The 8223-nt window shown below is 46.3% G+C and overlaps 1 protein-coding gene across 1 annotated transcript in view; it reads right to left on the bottom strand.

Annotated features, from left to right (window-relative positions):
• The window catches only part of KIAA1958 (KIAA1958 ortholog), a 76423-nt gene continuing 70170 nt past the window's right edge, over window positions 1971–8223 (bottom strand). The window contains exon 7 of the transcript XR_002433105.1: window positions 1971–6979. The gene's annotated coding sequence lies outside the window, so the exon portion shown is untranslated. The remainder of the gene's footprint in view (window positions 6980–8223) is intronic.

The following is an 8223-nucleotide window of genomic DNA, read 5'->3' on the forward strand; positions in this document are numbered from 1 at the left end:
ACCCTGGGGCTTCCACAGGCCAGATGAGAGCCAGGCACATAAGGTGACAAACCCAGCTTTGCTCCAAACCAGGGAATGAATATTCATTGTCCCAACAGCATCATTTCCAAAAAGGACCATTGCGAACGGTGGGTCTGAAAATTGTGTTTTTGTGCATGGTCAGGTGTAATGCCGAACTGCAATGAGATGCGGAGGCCACGTCTCCCCATTATTCATACCTGAGTTCATGCTCAGCTCTTCTCTCGCTCACGAGACGCACATCTCCATCGGAGATTCACCGCCTTCAGCTCCACAGTGCTGTCAGTGTGCATTGTTCATTCACTGAGAGACATCATTATAGATCTCCTTCTCAGTTTTGATACTTGTAGCAGTGAAAGCTCCTCCTCCTCCTCTCCTGCTATTACCTGTCTTTCTTTCCTATAAGCTCTTTCCCGCAATGATGATTTCAAGTGGCAAAAGGGAATATGCCTGTGGGATTTCCTAATACACAAAGTATAGTGTGAATTATGCAGCCTTTTCTATGACAGCCAAACTGATTTCATAAATAACTCCGTAAATCATATTTACAGTGAATTACCAAATGCACCTTGCAATCCCCCGTAAATATGACAGCTTTTAGAAATGGAGACCATTTTCCTGAGGAATAAAGCAAACATTGTGAGTCACTGCTGTGATTTTTACCAGTCTGATATACAGCGCATTCTTTACCAGCAAACATTATCTTCCCTTTGTCTCATGATGTTGTGGGTTTTCTTTTCTTTCACATAACAGCTGGGAATTGTGTCTTCAATTCTTTCGTGTTCAGCATCTATATTTGGAAGTGAAAAGAATTAAAGACAGATAAAGGAGGAATCATCCCTTGGTGGCTTTGACATGCCAGCTGAAGGTGAATCAGAAGATTTTACTCTCATTAGCAGTCAGATGATGATGAACAATAATGCCATGGTGGTCTGATTTATTCTGACCTGGTAGGGAAAGGTGAGGACTTCTAACCTTACCACAGAGCATTCCTTGCAAGATGCTTGTTTCTTCTGTGTGCAGACCCCCTCTTGGCCCAGGGAGGTGGTGGAGTCACTGTCCCCGGAGGTGTTAAGAACCATGTAGGTGAGGCACTGAGGGACATGGTTTGTGGACATGATGGGCATGGGTTAGTATTGGGTTAGATGATCTTAGAGGTCTTTTCCAACATTAATGATTCTATGGTTATGTGCTCCTTTGACACGGTTCCTTCCCCAGGTTTGTGGAAGACTGTTATCACGCAATACGCTGTTGCGTTCCTTGCTTAAGGAAAATGTAAACCAAGCCACAGAAGGGGGAAGTGCTTTACTTTTCCCCAAAATTCTACATACCAGTTGCTGAATCAGCTGCCTTCTCTTCCTTTCAATGTGTACTCTGAGTGCCTGGTATCTCATTGTACTACAGCCATTCCCTGGGCCAAGCAGATGAAAATGGCAATGCACCTCTGAAGGAAAGAAAATTCTCCACACCCCATATACCCTCATTACTACAAGCCCCCCAGTCTGTAATGTAGAAATTCATGCATATATTCACAACTCATAGGCTCTCTAATGTATGCCAGGACTAGGTTTTGTCACGCTTTCTAGATTAACTGCAAAGATGAGCAAATGCAGTGCTCTACAAATATATAAATGTACATTGTGCCAGCAACTATATCTTCATTTAAGATCATCTGCTGTTTACTGCTCACTTTTCAGCTCTTCTCCACACTACTCTCTGGTCACAAACTGGAACAAATTTGAACGCTGTAAATCTCCTCAAATATATAATTCTTCTTTTAATTTCCTTTGTTTCCCTACTATTTTTTAATGTCTCTTTTTGAGGCTCAGTTATCTGCCCCTAAACATCTTATGTAAAAATGCAGGAAGTGGAATTGTGCTACAAGTGAGTGGAGAGATTTTGTGGAAGACACAACTCAAGAAGAGCACGAGTGGAAAAGCTTTCAAAGGCGCTTTTTTTTTTTTTTGGTATCTCAAGACACATCTTTGAAGTGGTTTTGGCTCTGAGTAATGATGCTCTTGGGTACCACAAGGCTGACTTGAGATAACTGTTTCCAAAGAAGCTTAGCAATACCCTCCCTTGCCCAAGAGTGAGAGGTCAATCCTCAAGAGACAGTCAAATTATTCAGATGCTGGGTGTGAAGGCAACTGCTCCCATCTATCCTTATGCTGTCTTTCTGGCCTTCGACATCCCATTGAAAACCTCCTGTGATTGAACATCCACTTACAAGCAGCCAAGCACCGTCCCTGTGCCAAGAGTCACTTGGCATAACAACTAAACAAATGACACCTAGTAGCCAGGCGGGCTTTCATGTGAGGTAATGCAGCGAGCACCAGTCTCAGACTGGCCTCCGTTCAGTTTTGCAGTGGTCTGTGGTAACGGCTGTCTGCGTAGAGGTCGCCATTAGATCCCTCTAATCAAGTGCTCGATGAAAAGGCCTGAAACACCTTGTCATGGGCTCCATGCTGCTAAGATTGCAGAATTGTGCCAGCCAGGGGACTGGTCAGCCCATTAGATTTCATTCGAAATTAAGAGTGCCTGCGCCATTTGGGAGTGCGGGGACTTGCACAGGTAGGAAGGGACCTTGCTTCCAACAAGCTGGGATTGCTTCTGACAAGCACAAAATGCTCCTGACAGGAAAGACCTTGCTTCTGAGGCTGATACCAGCTTCAGCACATACGTTTGTCATCTGTTTGTCCCCTGCTTTATCCTAGGCTTTTCTGAAGTGTGACTTGCAGCCAGTCGATAGCTATTTGTGTGCTGCGCAGATGTCCTTCTGCAAGTTTAGCTCTGTTCTTCATGAACAAGCAAGGTGACCAAGCAGAAAAAGAAAAAGGAGTGTCACGTTCCCCCAGCTTTGACCCTGCTCCAGGCTCATGCTGGGTGTTGTGTCAGGATGATAGAGGACACATCTGACTGTCCCTGCGGTGTCACTCCTCTGCTCCCTGCTGTGTTTGAATGAGCACAGAGTAATCAGCTTGGCATCTTTCCCCCTCATCCTCTGCTCAACTTAAAAGCAATAATTCCCCTCAGGCCTGCTGTTCCAGGCACCACTGCTTTGTTTTATAACACTTGCAAATGTTTAAAACAGAGGTATCCTGATTGCATGAGGCACAGCCAGAAAATGTGACTGCTTTCAAAGGCGGTCATGAGCTGGCCCCTCCATTTATATACATTTAAAATAGCCAAGGTGTAGTACCAGAGGAGCTTTTCCAGTACCATGGTGTTCCTGCCAGCCTCCTTTACCTCCTTCCTCCACTCTCATCCCCAGACTTCCCCAGCCCACAGCTCTCTCCCTGCCCACAGGGGCAGCTGCACCAGTGGGATGTCCTTCCAGCCTCACTGTGTGGGTCTGAGCCTAGTCGGACACCCCTTTCACACCGTGAGGAGCAGGAGGCAGAAAGAACCCAAAGCACTAAAAATATTCATCCTCCAACTTGTCCTCCTTGTCCTCCACCTGCCAGCATACTCTGTCCTTGTCTGGATGATCTGGGCTACAGTTCTCCAACAGATCAATGACTGATGGAGGTGATTTCCTTTGTGACTATGTTTCAAATGAGTATGAGAAGCCCCATTTTGAGAACAACCACTTGGTTTCAACCTCACTTTTCTTGCTTCAGCACATGGCTTGGGCACTTCTTCCATCGTTATTCCCCAGACAGGCTCCATTCTCGCACAGACCTCATCACATCACTCAGATCAGCAAAAGCAATACCCTCTGCCATATATATCTAGATAAGCTTGATCAGGCCTCTCAGGGATCCATAGAGTAGGTCCTCTGGGCAAGACCCTAGCAAATATGAGGCTGTCCTGTGAACAGCTAAAGCCCTCGGCACAGGCAGAGACCTCTTCTACAGCCGTAGGATTTCCTCCACCCCCTGTTCCCTTGTCTCTGGGAAGTGCTGCTCTGACCACCCCAACCCCTGCTGCTCTGGGAATAGTCTGTGGTTCTCTGCTCAGTTCCAGCATCCAAACTTCTTCCTCTATGCCACCTGTTTTCTCTTGTTCACCTCCTTTCTCTTCTACTGTTGTCCAGTTGTTTTTCTTGCCCCAGTAATGAGAACTCTTTCTGTCAGGGAACAAATTACTCGGTGAGATGCAGAGGTCAAGGTGAGGTTTTCCTTTAAAGAAGAAAAATATTCAGTAATCAACATGCCATACTTGCCCTGCAAACCTCCCAGATCTGGAGTTGGGACTGGCTGAACCTAGAGGATATCTCCCTGTCTCCTGGTCTGAGTGTCTTTTCAAGCAGTGTTCTAGGTAACAATTTCCTATGCCTTAGGTTACCTTATGGACATGCACATATAGGGATTTGCAGCACTCTGCCTCCCTTCACTTCCCTCATATTGGCCTGGTGATCTGCCATCCTGGTTGGTTCATTTCTTGTCTTTCCTATGTGTAATGGTGCTCATTGTAGGTCCCTGTGTGAGCCAGGCACACCTTACGGACAGTGCAATGGCTGTCTTCAAAACAAGTGTTTCCTTCTCAGTCACTGTGTAGTAGATATCCTGTTTGCAATGATAATTGCCATGACTCCTGGGCCATCATGTCAACCAGCAAGATGGGTGGCTGCAGCCTTGCTAACCAAAGCATTCAAAGCCTTCAATGTGGGGCTCCCTCAGTCATTGGACTAGGAAATAGACTGCAAGTGGTACAGAAAAAATCCACAGTGTGTGATATTTTTTCAGTGACATATCTTAAGCCATTGTTTTCACCCCTCATTCATCTCTGAATGAAAGAAACATGGTTTACAGCACAACATTATTTCCATTAAGAACAACTCTGCCTATGAGTACTCTGCCTATATCACATGTGCACATGTTATTCTGCACGGCCATCTCAGGACTGCTATGTATGGCTTTCTTATTTTTTCTTTTGGCAAACTTTGTCATATATCAAATGGTATGGAATAGATAAGGTCTGGAATCAGCCTTGTGAGTAACCAACGCTCTGCCAAAAAACGGACCACTTCACTGCACTGAATTAAAAGTGTCTTACATTGGCTCAAGAAAATATTTTCTTGGAGCAAAATTGAAGCATCGCCTAATTTCAGCTCAAGCACAATAGACTGAACACATCTTGCCAGTGGCTGTGCTGGCTCTGTGACCTTTCAGGTTCAGCTGTCAGGAGGATACGTTCAGGGTGAAGAAGTGTGCAAAGACACACACACTGGCTAGCTGGGTCTGTTCCCTGTAACACAGGTGTCTACCTCCTACCCCAGCATTCAAGCTTGTAGGAGTGTTGGTCATCCGTCCTGAACACAAAGAAGGTGACGATGAAAGTGCTGTCATGTGCAGAAGTGCACAGCCTCACCCAGATAAGGAGAGGTTGATTCTTGTCTCTCTTCCCCTGTGCCATGGCAGCCACTTGTCATTGTGCCATATTTCCAAAGGAAACAGCATGTGCCCAACCTGATGCATTTCAGAAAAGCCTAAAAATGAGAGTCTGGCCTGAAGTCAGACCACAGTGGCCACCTAAGAAGCACTGCCACAGGCATCATTTGGTCACACTGGGTATTATTCTGCAGCCTGCCAAGGTGAATGTGTACCTCACACCACAGGCGTGTTTGACCCGGGGTGAGCAAGGAATGCTTCAGCACTGCACGGAGGCACAAGGCTGCTGCAAAGCCCACCGGGACTTCCCACCCCTTCTTGCCTCGTCACTTTGTCTGCCAGGAGGCACTGCTTCATGACAGAATGGTTGCAGGCAGGTAGAGCTGATAGGCTGACATGAAGCTGGTCTTGCTGGAGGACGTGAGCCACTGCTGAAATCCATATAAGGATATGCCCAGACAAAGAGAAGAGGTGAATTAAATGTCATTAGATAAAATACAGGTTTTGCAGCCATGGATTTAGGGAGCTAACAGAAAAGAAAAAAAGTTTCACTATGGGAGAAGTTCCAGCAATTTTGGGGAAAGAAGCTGTATTTCAAAAAAGGGCCAGTAGGTGTCATTCCTCTTTGCAGTCAGTAAGCATTGGACTGAAGCTGTGATTTCAAGGCAGCGCTCAGCACTAGAAAAGCAGTGCCCCTGTGGCACAGTGGGCTCAGTGGGACTTCGTGCTGACTAATCCTCTCACTGCCACGAAGCCTGGTGGAAAAAAAACATCCACCTCTTTCATTAGAACAGGAACAGACTGCACATCATCTAACTGTACATCTTTCCTGCTCTGTTTTGGGACTATGAAGTTTTCTTTCTGTGTGACTTCAAGCCTTTCCCCAGCTCCGAGAGAAATGAAAAAGGAGTTTTCTTCTCAAGAGAAAGAAGACTGGGAATTAGTTGCAGATTGCTTAAGACAATTATTTTGACGATGGCTCCTGGATTTTGAGAACTGCATTGTTTGGATGCCAGAACTGAGGCACCATGGAGCGTCTTCATTTTCAACACATGCCAGGCATGTGATGTCTGATGTTAGTCCTCTTTAAGATATCTCAGAAGGTGGACAGACCCAAAATACTTAACTTCATAGTCTATAAATGAGTGACTGAAAATGCCACCCTTTGGGAACTCTGCAATTCATTTACCTGCTCATAGTTTGTTAAATCTGGTAATAGCTTCCAGCGGTACCTACCAATCCAATGTAAGTGACCCAGTACTGAAAAATGTCTGTATTTACAATAGCCCAAGCAAGTGGAGAAATCACTGAATAATGGCTCACAAGAAAACAAACGTAGTATGATAGGTGTGAAAGAAAACATAGGCACTTCTTCCAACTCCTCAGAGCACGGCTGTGTTCCTCCACACGCCAGGTGGCATCACGTAGCCCTCCACGGGACGTGTCTTCCTGGTAGAAGAGCTGAAGGTGCCACTGGTGATGGAGAAACCAGTACCAGCATTCCTGAGGATCTGGTCCAGGCTTTCTTGAATTGTGTGGAGAGATGTGCCTAGAATGTCAGATCCATCTGTTTTCTTCATGGTGGCACAGAAGTCCCCCAAGAGTTCATTGAGCTTCACTGCTGGGATCTGGAACAAGAGAAAAGGGAAAGATGTGTCAAGGTGCTTGCAAGTAGGAAAGGGGAGATTTAGGCTGGATACAGGCAACAGGTTTTTTACAATAAAGGTGGTGAGGCATTGGCACAGGTTGCCCAGAGAGACAATGGATTCCCTGTCCCTGGAGACTCTCAATGTTAGGCTGGACAGGGCTCTGAGCACCCGATGTCCCTGCAGATGTCCCTGTTCCTCGCAGAGGAGTTGGACTAGGTGGCCTTTAGGGTTCCCTTCCAACTCAAAAGGTTCTGTGAGCCCATGAAATGCATTACAGGTAGAGAAGACAAGCTTATGTCTTCCCCATGCTCCATCTGTAGAAACCTGCAGCAGCTTCCAGGCTTCCCAGAAGTTTTGTTTCTGGGCAGCCTGAGAGCACTGGGAAGAGGCTGCATTTTTATCTAAGCAAAATAGATGAAACAAAACCCCACAGGGTAAGGATGGCCAGACAAGAACAGGTCCGTTTCTCTGCTCTCCTAACACCTCCTTCATGACAACTGTGGAAATCCAGACTCACAACACGGCAGCAGAATTCCTGGACATTTTGAAGGCAGTGAAGGTTTTGGCCAAACGAAGCCTTGGCTGACCGCAGATCTGTGACAATGACTTGGGCATAATGCACCACAGCCAGTCGAAGGAGAAAGAGGAGTAGGAGGCAAAGAAGAAAGTGGAGAAAAAAAGAAAAGCACCAGCAGCTCCTCCGTTTGGCCATGAGGTGTCAGCATTGCCGTCAGGCTGCCGGGCAAGGAGCTACGTGTTGCTGATCGCTCGGCTCAAACTAGCAGAGAAACTCGGTTATGAAGGTGTGAGTGGGGTTTTTCTACACCTGCCCTCGGCCACAGTACTTATTCTGCTGTGTGATTTTGCAGGGAGTCCAATTCTGGAGAAAAGCTGTCCATTTTTGAAGAAAAACATGTCACATGTTAGTATGAAGCCAAAGTTGTGTATTATGCTGTTATTTACAAACTCCTAGAATCATAGAATCCTTAGGGTTGGAAGGGACCTCTGAAGGCCGCCTAGTCCAACCCCCCTGCAGTGAACAGGGACACCACAGCTAGATCAGGATGCCCAGGGCCTGATCCAGCCTCACCTTGAAAGTCTCCAGGGATGGGGACACCACCACATCTCTGCTCTTGTTGGGCTTAGTTGACTATGCTTCAAAAAAAAAGGAAGGAAGGAAGGAAGGAAGGAAGGAAGGAAGGAAGGAAGGAAGGAAGGAAGGA

The sequence above is a fragment of the Numida meleagris genome, chromosome Z, assembly GCF_002078875.1.
Source record: "Numida meleagris isolate 19003 breed g44 Domestic line chromosome Z, NumMel1.0, whole genome shotgun sequence".
Taxonomy (NCBI): domain Eukaryota; kingdom Metazoa; phylum Chordata; class Aves; order Galliformes; family Numididae; genus Numida; species Numida meleagris.